This window comes from Heterodontus francisci, unplaced genomic scaffold (genome assembly GCF_036365525.1).
Source record: "Heterodontus francisci isolate sHetFra1 unplaced genomic scaffold, sHetFra1.hap1 HAP1_SCAFFOLD_1300, whole genome shotgun sequence".
Lineage (NCBI taxonomy): Eukaryota > Metazoa > Chordata > Chondrichthyes > Heterodontiformes > Heterodontidae > Heterodontus > Heterodontus francisci.
In genome coordinates this window covers 48,421-65,582 of record NW_027140385.1, presented here as the reverse complement: position 1 = coordinate 65,582, position 17,162 = coordinate 48,421, and the positions used below count along the sequence as shown (strand labels likewise).

The following is a 17,162-nucleotide window of genomic DNA, read 5'->3' as shown; positions in this document are numbered from 1 at the left end:
CGGAACTGTACACAGTGCTCCTAGTGTGGTCTAACCAGATTGGAACAGTACACAGTGCTCCGAGTGTGATCTAACCAGACCGGAACTGTACACAGTGCTCCGAGTGTGATCTAACCAGACCAGAACTGTACACAGTGCTCCGAGTGTGGTCTAACCAGACCGGAACTGTACACAGTGCTCCGAGTGTGATCTAACCAGACCGGAACTGTACACAGTGCTCAGAGTGTGATCTACCCAGACCGGAACTGTACACAGTGCTCAGAGTGTGGTCTAACCAGACCAGAACTGTACACAGTGCTCCGAGTGTGGTCTAACCAGACCAGGATTGTACACAGTGCTCCGAGTGTGGTCTAACCGGACTGGAACTGTATACAGTGCTCCGAGTGTGGTCTAACTGGACTGGAACTGTACACAGTGCTCCGAGTGTGATCTAACCAGACCAGAACTGTACACAGTGCTCCGAGTGTGGTCTAACCAGACCGGAACTGTACACAGTGCTCCGAGTGTGGTCTAACCAGACCGGAACTGTACACAGTGCTCAGAGTGTGGTCTAACCAGACCGGAACTGTACACAGTGCTCCGAGTGTGGTCTAACCAGACCGGAACTGTACACAGTGCTCAGAGTGTGATCTAACCAGACCGGAACTGTACACAGTGCTCCGAGTGTGGTCTAACCAGACCGGAACTGTACACAGTGCTCCGAGTGTGATCTAACCAGACCGGAACTGTACAAAGTGCTCCGAGTGTGGTCTAACCAGACCGGAACTGTACACAGTGCTCCGAGTGTGATCTAACCAGACCGGAACTGTACACAGTGCTCAGAGTGTGGTTTAACCAGACCGGAACTGTACACAGTGCTCAGAGTGTGGTCTAACCAGACCGGAACTGTACACAGTGCTCCGAGTGTGGTCTAACCAGACCGGAACTGTACACAGTGCTCCGAGTGTGGTCTAACCAGACCGGAACTGTACACAGTGCTCCGAGTGTGATCTAACCAGACCGGAACTGTACACAGTGCTCCGAGTGTGGTCTAACCAGACCGGAACTGTACACAGTGCTCCGAGTGTGATCTAACCAGACCGGAACTGTACACAGTGCTCCGAGTGTGATCTAACCAGACCGGAACTGTACACAGTGCTCCGAGTGTGATCTAACCAGACCGGAACTGTACACAGTGCTCAGAGTGTGGTCTAACCAGACCGGAACTGTACACAGTGCTCCGAGTGTGATCTAACCAGACCGGAACTGTACACAGTGCTCCGAGTGTGGTCTAACCAGACCGGAACTGTACACAGTGCTCCGAGTGTGGTCTAACCAGACCGGAACTGTACACAGTGCTCCGAGTGTGGTCTAACCAGACCGGAACTGTACACAGTGCTCCGAGTGTGATCTAACCAGTCCGGAACTGTACACAGTGCTCCGAGTGTGGTCTAACCAGACCGGAACTGTACACAGTGCTCCGAGTGTGATCTAACCAGACCGGAACTGTACACAGTGCTCCGAGTGTGATCTAACCAGACCGGAACTGTACACAGTGCTCCGAGTGTGATCTAACCAGACCGGAACTGTACACAGTGCTCCGAGTGTGGTCTAACCAGACCGGAACTGTACACAGTGCTCCGAGTGTGATCTAACCAGACCGGAACTGTACACAGTGCTCCGAGTGTGATCTAACCAGACCGGAACTGTACACAGTGCTCAGAGTGTGGTCTAACCAGACCGGAACTGTACACAGTGCTCCGAGTGTGATCTAACCAGACCGGAACTGTACACAGTGCTCCGAGTGTGATCTAACCAGACCGGAACTGTACACAGTGCTCAGAGTGTGGTCTAACCAGACCGGAACTGTCCACAGTGCTCCGAGTGTGGTCTAACCAGACCGGAACTGTACCCAGTGCTCCCAGTGTGGTCTAACTGGAGCTTTGAAATGAAATTTCCTTGGGAGTTGGAGAAAGTTTTTGTGAAGTTGAATAAAGTTTTTCCGCAGTTGGGGAAAGTATTTGTGAAGTTGGGGAAAGTAAAGTTGGATAAAGTTTTTCCAGAGTTGGGGAAAGTATTTGTGAAGTTGGGGAAAGTAAAGTTGGATAAAGTTTTTTCCGGAGTTGGGGAAAGTATTTGTGAAGTTGGGGAAAGTAAAGTTGGATAAAGTTTTTCCGGAGTTGGGGAAAGTAAAGTTGGATAAAGTTTTTTCCGGAGTTGGGGAAAGTATTTGTGAAGTTGGGGAAAGTAAAGTTGGATAAAGTTTTTCCAGAGTTGGGGAAAGTAAAGTTGGATAAAGTTTTTCCAGAGTTGGGGAAAGTAAAGTTGGATAAAGTTTTTCCGGAGTTGGGGAAAGTATTTGTGAAGTTGGGGAAAGTAAAGTTGGATAAAGTTTTTCCGGAGTTGGGGAAAGTATTTGTGAAGTTGGGGAAAGTATTTGTGAAGTTAGATAAAGTTTTTTTCCGGAGTTGGGGAAAGTATTTGTGAAGTTAGATAAAGTTTTTCCAGAGTTGGGGAAAGTATTTGTGAAGTTAGATAAAGTTTTTCCAGAGTTGGGGAAAGTATTTGTGAAGTTAGATAAAGTTTTTCCAGAGTTGGGGAAAGTATTTGTGAAGTTAGATAAAGTTTTTCCAGAGTTGGGGAAAGTATTTGTGAAGTTAGATAAAGTTTTTTCGGAGTTGGGGAAAGTATTTGTGAAGTTAGATAAAGTTTTTCCGGAGTTGGGGAAAGTATTTGTGAAGTTAGATAAAGTTTTTTTCCGGAATACTGTTCGAGAATTACACTCAATATCGTGGCTTCAGTTTCTCTTTACGCAGCTCCGCCTTTTCTATTATTTATGAATGAGTTTTTTCCCCCCCTCTTGGCCCCGCCCCCCCAGCTGTTGCCAGGGCGACGGCCTGTTTGTTTGCACCGTCCCCCCTCCCCCTTGTCCCGCCCCTCCCACCACCACAACGGGGCGGCCTCCCCCTCCCCCCCACAACGTGTATCTTCGGTCAAGTGTCGTCCTGCACATCAGATCCCAGATCCCAGACTCCAGCCTCGACAACACAACGTGTGAGATCGAACTGGCAGGTAATGGGGAGGGGATCAGATTATAGAGGGGAATGGGGGCAAGGTGGAACAGTACAGAGTCAGGGGGCTAGGAGGCTACCGGTCTCATAATATACAGAGTACCACAAAACACTGCCCCAGTCCTGACCCTCCGACAGTGCTGCACTCCCTCAGTACTGACCCTCCGACAGTGTGACACTCCCTCAGTACTGACCCTCCGACAGTGCTGCACTCCCTCAGTACTGACCCTCCGACAGTGTGACACTCCCTCAGTACTGACCCTCCGACAGTGTGACACTCCCCCAGTACTGACCCTCTAACAGTGTGACACTCCCTCAGTACTGACCCTCCGACAGTGTGACACTCCCTCAGTACTGACCCTCTAACAGTGTGACACTCCCTCAGTACTGACCCTCCGACAGTGCTGCACTCCCTCAGTACTGACCCTCCGACAGTGTGACACTCCCTCAGTACTGACCCTCCGACAGTGCTGCACTCCCTCAGTACTGACCCTCCGACAGTGCTGCACTCCCTCAGTACTGACCCTCCGACAGTGCAGCACTCCCTCAGTACTGACCCTCTGACAGTGTGACACTCCCTCAGTACTGACCCTCTGACAGTGTGACACTCCCTCAGTACTGACCCTCTGACAGTGTGACACTCACTCAGTACTGACTCTCTAACAGTGTGACACTCCCTCAGTACTGACCCTCTAACAGTGCAGCACTCCCTCAGTACTGACCCTCTGACAGTGTGACACTCCCTCAGTACTGACCCTCTGACAGTGTGACACTCCCTCAGTACTGACCCTCCGACAGTGTGACACTCCCTCAGTACTGACCCTCCGACAGTGCGACACTCCCTCAGTACTGACCCTCCGACAGTGCGACAATCCCTCAGTACTGACCCTCTAACAGTGTGACACTCCCTCAGTACTGACCCTCTGACAGTGTGACACTCCCTCAGTACTGACCCTCTGACAGTGTGACACTCCCTCAGTACTGACCCTCTGACAGTGTGACACTCACTCAGTACTGACTCTCTAACAGTGTGACACTCCCTCAGTACTGACCCTCTAACAGTGCAGCACTCCCTCAGTACTGACCCTCTGACAGTGTGACACTCCCTCAGTACTGACCCTCTGACAGTGTGACACTCCCTCAGTACTGACCCTCCGACAGTGTGACACTCCCTCAGTACTGACCCTCCGACAGTGCGACACTCCCTCAGTACTGACCCTCCGACAGTGCGACAATCCCTCAGTACTGACCCTCTAACAGTGTGACACTCCCTCAGTACTGACCCTCCGACAGTGTGACACTCCCTCAGTACTGACCCTCTGACAGTGTGACACTCCCTCAGTACTGACCCTCTGACAGTGTGACACTCCCTCAGTACTGACCCTCCGACAGTGTGACACTCCCTCAGTACTGACCCTCTGACAGTGTGACACTCCCTCAGTACTGACCCTCTAACAGTGTGACACTTCCTCAGTACTGACCCTCTAACAGTGTGACACTTCCTCAGTACTGACCCTCTGACAGTGTGACACTCCCTCAGTACTGACCCTCCCTCAGTACTGACCCTCTGACAGTGTGACACTCCCTCAGTACTGACCCTCTGACAGTGTGACACTCCCTCAGTACTGACCCTCTGACAGTGTGACACTCCCTCAGTACTGACCCTCTGACAGTGTGACACTCCCTCAGTACTGACCCTCCGACAGTGTGACACTCCCTCAGTACTGACCCTCTAACAGTGTGACACTCCCTCAGTACTGACCCTCCCTCAGTACTGACCCTCTGACAGTGTGACACTCCCTCAGTACTGACCCTCCGACAGTGTGACACTCCCTCAGTACTGACCCTCTGACAGTGTGACACTCCCTCAGTACTGACCCTCCGACAGTGTGACACTCCCTCAGTACTGACCCTCTGACAGTGTGACACTCCCTCAGTACTGACCCTCTGACAGTGTGACACTCCCTCAGTACTGACCCTCCGACAGTGTGACACTCCCTCAGTACTGACCCTCCGACAGTGTGACACTCCCTCAGTACTGACCCTCTGACAGTGTGACACTCCCTCACTCCTGGTCCTCCGACACAGCACTATGTCAGTTCATCAATGGGACTACCAACTGAGATCTTGGCGTCGAGCGCCCGTACTGGGTCCTGAACCCACAACCTCGGGAGTTACAGGGCATCGTGTATCTCACTGAGCCACAGGTGACACATTCCGAGAGACCTGGGTGTCCTCGTACATGAATCACAGAAAGTTAACATGCAGGGACAGCAAGCAATTAGGAAGGTAAATGGTACGTTAGCTTTTGTTCCAAAGGGATTGGAGTGTAAGAGAGACAAAGTCTCACTACAATTATACAGGGCATTGGTGAGACCACACCTGGAGTACTGAGTCCAGTTTTTGTCTCCTTACCTAAGGAAGGATATAGTTGTCCGAGAGGGATTGTAACGAAGGTTCACTAGACTGGTTCCTGGGATGAGGGGATTGTCCTATGAGGAGAGATCGAGTCGAACGGGCTGATAGAGTTTGGAAGAATGAGAGGGTGATCTCATTGAAACGGATAGAATTCTGAAGGGGTTTTGACAGGGTAGATGCTGAGAGTCTGTTTCCCCCCCTCACCCCCGGGGCTGGAGACTCTCGAACACGGGGAGGGAGGGAGCTCACAGTCTCAGGATAAGGGCTCGGCCGTTTCACACTGAGATGAGGAGAAATTTCTTCACTCGGAGGGTGGTGAATCTTTGGAATTCTCGACCCCAGAGAGCAGTGGACGATCAGTCGTTGAGTATGTTGGAGACGGAGATGGGTAGATGTTTGGGAATGTTGAGGGACTGAATGACGTGAGGGCCTGTATGTGGAGGGGAGAAGGGGGGGGGGGGGGTGTCAGGGTGTTTTTGATGTTGACACATGAACTCTTCAGCGAAGCTCTCACACAAACTCTCTCCCCTCCCTTCCTCCCCCTCCCCCGTTCTCTCCTCAGCTTCAATGAGTAGAGCCGTCCACCACTTCCAGACAAGCTCGAACCCTGACCTCCCGCCCTGCCCCCCATGAACTACCGCGGCAACGGATTCTTCCGGCGGTCACCGCCCCTGCCCCCGCCCCCTCCGCCGATGCCCCTGCCCAAGCCGGGCGCGGCCCTGCCCACCCTGGGGGGCATCGCCCAGATCACGCCCCTCCCTCTTCCTCAGCAGCGGCAACGTGGCGGGCAACCGGCACACGGTCTACACGCGGGGCATCACCTGCATCGTCAACGCCACGGTGGAGATCAGTAACCCGCACTGGCCGGACATCGAGTACGTCAAGGTGCCCCTGCCCGACCTGCCGCACGCCCCGCTCTCCCTCTACTTCGACACGGTGGCCGACAAGATCCAGCAGGTGGCTCGCAAGAACGGCCGCACGCTGGTGCACTGCGTGGCGGGGGTCAGCCGCTCGTCCACGCTGTGCATCGCCTACCTGATGAAGCACCACAAGCAGAGCCTGCTGGAGGCCCACGAGTGGGTGAAAAGCCGTCGGCCCATCATCCGCCCCAACTTCGGCTTCTGGCGCCAGCTGATCGACTATGAGAAGCAGCTCTTCGGCAAGAACACTGTCCGGATGGTGCCCTCGCCGGTGGGCATGGTGCCCGACATCTACGAGAAAGAGACGCGGGGCCTCATCCCATTCTGGTCCTTCAGATAAACCAACACAGACAAGACTATTCCTTTTTTTTTTTTAAACGGCTGGTGTTTTAGGTGGGGGGTGGGGAGGCGGGGAGCAAAAAATAATTGAAGTGGGAGGGGGTGCGTGGGGGGGGTGGGAAAGCAGGGAATAAAACCCCAGGACCTGAAAGGGAACGCGTGCGGAAGTGGAGGTGGTACCGGCGACAGGACGAGCTGACGCTGGGATGTGTGGGGGGGGGGGGGGTGCTCCTGGACAGGAGGGAGGGTCTTCGTAATCCCACCTCCCACCACACAGCTGCGCCGTGCACCCGAGGGAGCAGAATCGCCCGCCACCCCCCCCCCCCCCCCAACACCCCACTCCCAACCTGCGCGAGGGAGCCCTCGAACCCAGCGAGCGAAGACTTGGAGGCGAGGGGGCGGTGCCTGGAGGGTGAACGGGGAGGAGCGGGGGGCGTTGGAGTGGGTTCGGCCGTGCGGCTGAGAGTGTTGTTGGTTTGACTGGGGAGGGGCGTGGGGGGGGGGGGTGGGGGGGGAGAATGAGTGGGGGAGCGGGGCGGACCGCAGCGGAGGAGGGTCTTCCTCTGAGCTTTCCCCTGTCAAAAAGATTAAACTTCAAGCAAAAGTAGGAGAACTTGCAGATGTTACTCGAGAGTTCAATGAGAGGGGAAAGTTCCAAGGAAATGAGGCCATTCAACCCGTCACCTGCTTTCGAACCATTTCAAACCCCTGCCCCTGCCATAACTACTGTCAAAAACCCCTCCCCCTGGTATATTACTGTCAAAAACCCCTCCCTCTGGTACATTACTGTCAAAAAACCCCTCCCCCTGGTATATTACTGTCAAAAACACCTCCCTGTATATTACTGTCAAAAACCCCGCCCCCGGTATATTACTGTCAAAAACACCCCTGGTATATTACTGTCAAAAACCCCTCCCTCTGGTATATTACTGTCAAAAAACCCCTCCCCCTGGTATATTACTGTCAAAAACACCCCCTGTATATTACTGTCAAAAACCCCGCCCCCGGTATATTACTGTCAAAAACACCCCTGGTATATTACTGTCAAAAACCCCTCCCCCTTTATATTACTGTCAAAAACCCCTCCCCCTGGTATATTACTGTCAAAAACCCCTCCCTCTGGTACATTACTGTCAAAAAACCCCTCCCCCTGGTATATTACTGTCAAAAACACCCCCTGTATATTACTGTCAAAAACACCCCCGGTATATTACTGTCAAAAACACCCCTGGTATATTACTGTCAAAAACCCCTCCCCCTTTATATTACTGTCAAAAAACCCCACCCCCTGGTATATTACTGTCAAAAACCCCTCCCTCTGGTACATTACTGTCAAAAAACCCCACCCCCTGGTATATTACTGTCAAAAACCCCTCCCTCTGGTGTATTACTGTCAAAAACCCCTCCCCCTGGTATATTACTGTCAAAAACCCCTCCCTCTGGTATATTACTGTCACAAAAACCCTCCCCCAGGTATATTACTGTCAAAAACCCCTCCCCCTGGTATATTACTGTCAAAAACCCCTCTCTCTGGTATATTACTGTCAAAAACCCCTCCCTCTGGTATGTTACTGTCAAAAACCCCTTCCCCTTCATATTACTGTCAAAAACCCCTCTCTCTGGTATATTACTGTCAAAAACCCCTCCCCCTTTATATTACTGTCAAAAACCCCTCCCTCTGGTACATTACTGTCAAAAATCCCTCCCCCTGGTATATTACTGTCAAAAACCCCTCCCCCAGTATAAAACTGTCAAAAACCCCTCCCTTTGGTATATTACTGTCAAAAACCCCTCCCTCTGGTACATTACTGTCAAAAACCCCTCCCTCTGGTATATTACTGTCAAAAACCCTCCCCCTTCATATTACTGTCAAAACCCCCTCCCTCTGGTATATTACTGTCAAAAACCCTCCCTTTGGTATATTACTGTCAAAAATCCCTCCCCTGGTATATTACTGTCAAAAAACCCCTCCCTTTGGTATATTACTGTCAAAAATCCCTCCCTCTGGTACATTACGGTCAAAAACACCTCCCCCTGGTATATTACTGTCAAAAACTCCTCCCCCTGTATAAAACTCAAAAACACCCTGGTATATTACTGTCAAAAACACCTCCCTCTGGTACATTACTGTCAAAAACCCTCCCTCTGGTATATTACTGTCAAAAACACCTCCCCTGGTATATTACTGTCAAAAACCCCTCCCTCTGGTATATTACTGTCAAAAACACCCCCCCCTGGTATATTACTGTCAAAAACCCCTCCCCCTGTATAAAACTGTCAAAACACCTCTCTCTGGTATTATATACTGTCAAAAACACCTCCCTCTGGTATATTACTGTCAAAAACCTCCTCCCCCTGGTATATTACTGTCAAAAACCCCTCCCTCTGGTATATTACTTTCAAAAACACCTCCCCCTGGTATATTACTGTCAACAACTCCTCCCCTGGTATATTACGGTCAAAAACCCCTCCCTCTGGTATATTACTGTCAAAAACCCCTCCCCCTGGTATATTACTGTCAAAAACCCCTCCCTCTGGTATATTACTGTCAAAAAGCCCTCCCCCTGGTATATTACTGTCAAAAACCCCTCTCTCTGGTATATTACTGTCAAAAACCCCTCCCTCTGGTATATTACTGTTCAAAAACCCCTCCCCAGTATAAAACTGTCAAAAACCCCTCCCTTTGGTAGATTACTGTCAAAAACCCCTCCCTCTGGTACATTACTGTCAAAAACCCCTCTCTCTGGTATATTACTGTCAAAAACACCTCCCCCTGGTATATTACTGTCAAAAACCCCTCCCCCTGTATAAAACTCAAAAACACCCTGGTATATTACTGTCAAAAACACCTCCCTCAGGTACATTACTGTCAAAAACCCCTCCCTCTGGTATATTACTGTCAAAGAACCCCTCCCCCTGTATAAAACTGTCAAAAACACCCCTGGTATATTACTGTCAAAAAACACCTCCCTCTGGTATATTACTGTCAAAAACCCCTCCCCCTGGTAAATTACTATCAAAAACACCTCCCCTGGTATATTACTGTCAAAAACCCTCCCCCTGGTATATTACGGTCAAAAACCCCTCCCTCTGGTATATTACTGTCAAAAACCCTCCCTCTGGTATGTTACTGTCAAAAACACCTCCCTCTGGTATATTACTGAAAAACCCCTCCCTCTGGTATATTACTGTCACAAAAACCCCTCTCTCTGGTATATTACTGTCAAAAACCCCTCACCTGTATAAAACTGTCAAAAACCCCTCCCCCTGGTATATACTGTCAAAAACCCCTCTCTCTGGTATATTACTGTCAAAAACCCCTCCCCCTGTATAAAACTGTCAAAAACCCTTCCTTCTGGTACATTACTGTCAAAAACCCCTCCCTCTGGTATATTACTGTCAAAAACCCCTCCCTCTGGTATATTACTGTCAAAAACCCCTCCCTCTGGTATATTACTGTCAGAAACCCCTCCCCCTGTATAAAACTGTCAAAAACACCCCCTGGTATAATACTGTCAAAAACACCTCCCTCTGGTATATTACTGTCAAAAACCCTTCCCCTGGTAAATTACTATCAAAAACACCTCCCCCTGGTATATACTGTCAAAAACCCCGTCCCCTGGTATATTACGGTCAAAAACCCCTCCCTCTGGTATATTACTGTCAAAAACCCCTCCCTCTGGTATGTTACTGTCAAAAACACCTCCCTCTGGTATATTACTGAAAACCCCTCCTCTGGTATATTACTGTCAAAAACCCCTCTCTCTGGTATATTACTGTCAAAACCCCTCACCCTGTATAAAACTGTCAAAAACCCCTCCCCCTGGTATATTACTGTCAAAAACCCTCTCTCTGGTATATTACTGTCAAAAACCCCTCCCCCTGTATATAAACTGTCAAAAACCCTTCCTTCTGGTACATTACTGTCAAAAACCCTCCCTCTGGTATATTACTGTCAAAAACCCCTCCCTCTGGTATATTACTGTCAAAAACCCCTCCCTCTGGTATATTACTGTCAAAAACCCTTCCCTCTGGTATATTACTGTCAAAAACCCTCCCTCTGGGAGATACTGTCAAAAACCCCTCCCTCTGGTATTTTACTGTCAAAAACCCCTCCTCTGGTATATTACTGTCAAAAACCCCTCCCCCTGTATAAAACTGTCAAAAACCCTTCCCTCTGGTATATTACTGTCAAAACCCTTCCCTCTGGTATATTACTGTCAAAAACCACTCTCTCTGGTAAATTACTGTCAAAACCCTTCCTCTGGTATATAACTGTCAAAAACCCTTCCCTCTGGTATATTACTGTCAAAAACCCTTCCCTCTGGTATATTACTGTCAAAAACCCGCCCCCTGTATATAACTGTCAAAAACCCCCTCCCTCTGGTATATTACTGTCAAAAACACCCCCTGTATATTACTGTCAAAAACACCCCCGGTATATTACTGTCAAAAACACCTCCCCTGTATATCAGTGTCAAAAACCCCTCCCCCTGGTATATTACTGTCAAAAACCCCTCCCTCTGGTATATTACTGTCAAAAACACTTCCCCCTGGTATATTATTGTCAAAAACCCCTCCCTCTGGTATATTACTGTCAAAAACACCTCCCCCTGGTATATTACTGTCAAAAACCCCTCCCTCTGGTACATTACTGTCAAAAAACCCCTCCCCCTGGTATATTACTGTCAAAAACACCCCCTGTATATTACTGTCAAAAACACCCCCGGTATATTACTGTCAAAAACACCCTGGTATATTACTGTCAAAAACCCCTCCCCCTTTATATTACTGTCAAAAACCCCTCCCCCTGTATATTACTGTCAAAAAAACCCCACCCCCTGGTATATTACTGTCAAAAACCCCTCCCTCTGGTACATTACTGTCAAAAAACCCCACCCTCCTGGTATATTACTGTCAAAAACCCCTCCCTCTGGTGTATTACTGTCAAAAACCCCTCCCCTGGTATATTACTGTCAAAAACCCCTCCCTCTGGTATATTACTGTCACAAAAACCCTCCCCCTGGTATATTACTGTCAAAAACCCCTCCCTCTGGTATATTACTTTCAAAAACACCTACCCCCTGGTATATTACTGTCAAAAACACCTCCCCTGGTATATTACGGTCAAAAACCCCTCCCTCTGGTATATTACTGTCAAAAACACCTCCCCCTGTATATCAGTGTCAAAAACCCTCCCCCTGGTATATTTACTGTCAAAAACCCCTCCCTCTGGTATATTACTGTCAAAAACACTTCCCCCTGGTATATTATTGTCAAAAACCCCTCCTCTGGTATATTACTGTCAAAAACACCTCCCCCTGGTATATTACTGTCAAAAACCCCTCTCTCTGGTATATTACTGTCAAAAAGCCCTCCCCCTGGTATATTACTGTCAAAAACCCCTCTCTCTGGTATATTACTGTCAAAAACCCCTCCCTCTGGTATATTACTGTCAAAAACCCCTCCCCCAGTATAAAACTGTCAAAAACCCCTCCCTTTGGTAGATTACTGTCAAAAACCCCTCCCTCTGGTACATTACTGTCAAAAACCCCTCTCTCTGGTATATTACTGTCAAAAACACCTCCCCCTGGTATATTACTGTCAAAAACCCCTCCCCCTGTATAAAACTCAAAAACACCCTGGTATATTACTGTCAAAACACCTCCCTCAGGTATATTACTGTCAAAAAACCCCTCCCCCTGTATAAAACTGTCAAAAACACCCCTGGTATATTACTGTCAAAAACACCTCCCTCAGGTATATTACTGTCAAAAACCCCTCCCCCTGTATAAAACTCAAAAACACCCTGGTATATTACTGTCAAAAAACCCCTCCCTCTGGTATATTACTGTCAAAAACCCCTCCCCTGTATAAAACTGTCAAAAACACCCCTGGTATATTACTGTCAAAAACACCTCCCTCTGGTATATTACTGTCAAAAACCCCTCCCCCTGGTAAATTACTATCAAAAACACTCCCCCTGGTATATTACTGTCAAAAACCCCTCCCCCTGGTATATTACGGTCAAAAACCCCTCCCTCTGTATATTACTGTCAAAAACCCCTCCCTCTGGTATGTTACTGTCAAAAACACCTCCCTCTGGTATATTACTGAAAACCCCTCCCTCTGGTATATTACTGTCAAAAACCCCTCTCTCTGGTATATTACTGTCAAAAACCCCTCACCCTGTATAAAACTGTCAAAAACCCCTCCCCTGGTATATTACTGTCAAAAACCCCTCTCTCTGGTATATACTGTCAAAAACCCCTCCCCCTGTATAAAACTGTCAAAAACCCCTTCCTTCTGGTACATTACTGTCAAAAACCCCTCCCTCTGGTATATTACTGTCAAAAACCCTCCCCCTGGTATATTACGGTCAAAACCCCTCCCTCTGGTATATTACTGTCAAAAACCCTCCCTCTGGTATGTTACTGTCAAAAACACCTCCCTCTGGTATATTACTGAAAACCCCTCCCTCTGGTATATTACTGTCAAAAACCCCTCTCTCTGGTATATTACTGTCAAAAACCCCTCACCCTGTATAAAACTGTCAAAAACCCCTCCCCCTGGTATATTACTGTCAAAAACCCCTCTCTCTGGTATATTACTGTCAAAAACCCCTCCCCCTGTATAAACTGTCAAAAACCCTTCTTCTGGTACATACTGTCAAAAACCCCTCCCTCTGGTATATTACTGTCAAAAACCCCTCCCTCTGGTATATTACTGTCAAAAACCCTTCCCTCTGGTATATTACTGTCAAAAAACCCCTCCTCTGGGAGATACTGTCAAAAACCCCTCCCTCTGGTATTTTACTGTCAAAACCCCTCCCTCTGGTATATTACTGTCAAAACCCCCTCCCCCTGTATTAAACTGTCAAAAACCCTTCCTCTGGTATATTACTGTCAAAAACCCTTCCCTCTGGTATATTACTGTCAAAAACCACTCTCTCTGGTATATTACTGTCAAAAACCCTTCCCTCTGGTATATAACTGTCAAAAAACCCTTCCCTCTGGTATATTTACTGTCAAAAACCCTTCCCTCTGGTATATTACTGTCAAAAACCCCGCCCCCTGTATAAAACTGTCAAAAACCCCTCCCTCTGGTATATTACTGTCAAAAACACCCCCTGTATATTACTGTCAAAAACACCCCCGGTATATTACTGTCAAAAACACCTCCCCCTGTATATCAGTGTCAAAAACCCCTCCCCCTGGTATATTACTGTCAAAAACCCCTCCCTCTGGTATATTACTGTCAAAAACACTTCCCCCTGGTATATTATTGTCAAAAACCCCTCCCTCTGGTATATTACTGTCAAAAACACCTCCCCCTGGTATATTACTGTCAAAAACCCCTCCCTCTGGTACATTACTGTCAAAAAACCCCTCCCCCTGGTATATTACTGTCAAAAACACCCCCTGTATATTACTGTCAAAAACACCCCCGGTCTATTACTGTCAAAAACACCCTGGTATATTACTGTCAAAAACCCCTCCCCCTTTATATTACTGTCAAAAACCCTCCCCCTGGTATATTACTGTCAAAAACCCCCACCCCCTGGTATATTACGGTCAAAAAACCCCTCCTCTGGTACATTACTGTCAAAAAACCCCACCCCCTGGTATATTACTGTCAAAAACCCCTCCCTCTGGTGTATTACTGTCAAAAACCCCTCCCCCTGGTATATTACTGTCAAAAACCCCTCCCTCTTGGTATATTACTGTCACAAAAAACCCTCCCCCTGGTATATTACTGTCAAAAACCCCTCCCTCTGGTATATTACTTTCAAAACACCTCCCCCTGGTATATTACTGTCAAAAACACCTCCCCCTGGTATATTACGGTCAAAAACCCTCCCTCTGGTATATTACTGTCAAAAACACCTCACCCTGTATATCAGTGTCAAAAACCCCTCCCCCTGGTATATTACTGTCAAAACCCTCCCTCTGGTATATTACTGTCAAAAACACTTCCCCCTGGTATATTATTGTCAAAAACCCCTCCCTCTGTATATTACTGTCAAAACACCTCCCCCTGGTATATTACTGTCAAAAACCCCTCTCTCTGGTATATTACTGTCAAAAAGCCCTCCCCTGGTAATTACTGTCAAAAACCCCTCTCTCTGGTATATTACTGTCAAAAACCCCTCCCTCTGGTATATTACTGTCAAAAACCCCTCCCCAGTATAAAACTGTCAAAAACCCCTCCCTTTGGTAGATTACTGTCAAAAACCCCTCCCTCTGGTACATTACTGTCAAAAACCCCTCTCTCTGGTATATTACTGTCAAAAACACCTCCCCCTGGTATATTACTGTCAAAAACCCCTCCCCCTGTATAAAACTCAAAACACCCTGGTATATTACTGTCAAAAACACCTCCCTCAGGTATATTACTGTCAAAAACCCCTCCCCCTGTATAAAACTGTCAAAAACACCCCTGGTATATTACTGTCAAAAAACACCTCCCTCAGGTATATTACTGTCAAAAACCCCTCCCCCTGTATAAAACTCAAAAACACCCTGGTATATTACTGTCAAAAACCCCTCCCTCTGGTATATTACTGTCAAAAACCCCTCCCCCTGTATAAAACTGTCAAAAACACCCCTGGTATATTACTGTCAAAAACACCTCCCTCTGGTATATTACTGTCAAAAACACCTCCCCCTGGTAAATTACTGATCAAAAACACCTCCCCCTGGTATATTACTGTCAAAAACCCCTCCCCCTGGTATATTACGGTCAAAAACCCCTCCCTCTGGTATATTACTGTCAAAAACCCCCTCCCTCTGGTATGTTACTGTCAAAAACACCTCCCTCTGGTATATTACTGTAAAACCCCTCCCTCTGGTATATTACTGTCAAAAACCCCTCTCTCTGGTATATTACTGTCAAAAACCCCTCACCCTGTATAAAACTGTCAAAAACCCCTCCCCCTGGTATATTACTGTCAAAAACCCCTCTCTCTGGTATATTACGGTCAAAAACCCCTCCCTCTGGTATAATTACTGTCAAAAACCCTCCCTCTGGTATGTTACTGTCAAAACACCTCCCTCTGGTATATACTGAAAAACCCCTCCCTCTGGTATATTACTGTCAAAAACCCCTCCCTCTGGTATATTACTGTCAAAAACCCTTCCCTCTGGTATATTACTGTCAAAAAACCCCTCCTTCTGGAGATACTGTCAAAAACCCCTCCCTCTGGTATTTTTACTGTCAAAAACCCCTCCCTCTGGTATATTACTGTCAAAAACCCCTCCCCCCTGTATAAAACTGTCAAAAACCATTCCCTCTGGTATATTACTGTCAAAAACCCTTCCCCTCTGGTCTATTACTGTCAAAAACCACTCTCTCTGGTATATACTGTCAAAAACCCTCCCTCTGGTATATTACTGTCAAAAACCCTTCCCTCTGGTATATAACTGTCAAAAACCCCTCCCTCTGGTATATTATTGTCAAAAACCCCTCCCCCTGTATAAAACTGTCAAAAACCCTTCCCTCTGGTATATTACTGTCAAAAACCCCTCCCTCTGGTATATTACTGTCAAAAACCCCTCCCTCTGGATATTACTGTCAAAAACCTTCCCTCTGGTATATTACTGTCAAAAACCCCTCCTTCTGGGAGATACTGTCAAAAACCCCTCCCTCTGGTATTTTACTGTCAAAAACCCCTCCCTCTGGTATATTACTGTCAAAAACCCCTCCCCCTGTATAAAACTGTCAAAAACCCTTCCCTCTGGTATATTACTGTCAAAAACCCTTCCCTCTGGTCTATTACTGTCAAAAACCACTCTCTCTGGTATATTACTGTCAAAAACCCCTCCCTCTGGTATATTACTGTCAAAAACCCTTCCCTCTGGTATATAACTGTCAAAAACCCCTCCCTCTGGTATATTATTGTCAAAAACCCCTCCCCCTGTATAAAACTGTCAAAAACCCTTCCCTCTGGTATATTACTGTCAAAAACCCTTCCCTCTGGTCTATTACTGTCAAAAACCACTCTCTCTGGTATATTACTGTCAAAAACCCCTCCCTCTGGTATTTACTGTCAAAAACCCCTCCCTCTGGTATTTTACTGTCAAAAACCCCTCCCTCTGATATATTACTGTCAAAAACCCCTCCCCCTGTATAAAACTGTCAAAAACCCTTCCTCTGGTATATTACTGTCAAAAACCCTTCCCTCTGGTCTATTACTGTCAAAAACCACTCTCTCTGGTATATTACTGTCAAAAACCCTTCCCTCTGGTATATAACTGTCAAAAACCCTTCCCTCTGGTATATTACTGTCAAAAACCCTTCCCTCTGGTCTATTACTGTCAAAAACCACTCTCTCTGGTATATTACTGTCAAAAACCCTTCCTCTGGTCTATTACTGTCAAAAACCACTCTCTCTGGTATATTACTGTTAAAAACCCTTCCCTCTGGTATATAACTA

At 47.5% G+C, this 17,162-nt stretch overlaps 1 pseudogene; it reads left to right on the top strand.

The window, feature by feature from the left end:
* The first annotated feature begins 2,992 nt into the window (after positions 1–2,992).
* On the top strand, positions 2,993–6,732 carry LOC137359600 (dual specificity protein phosphatase 14-like; annotated as a pseudogene).
* The last annotated feature ends 10,430 nt before the right edge of the window (positions 6,733–17,162 follow it).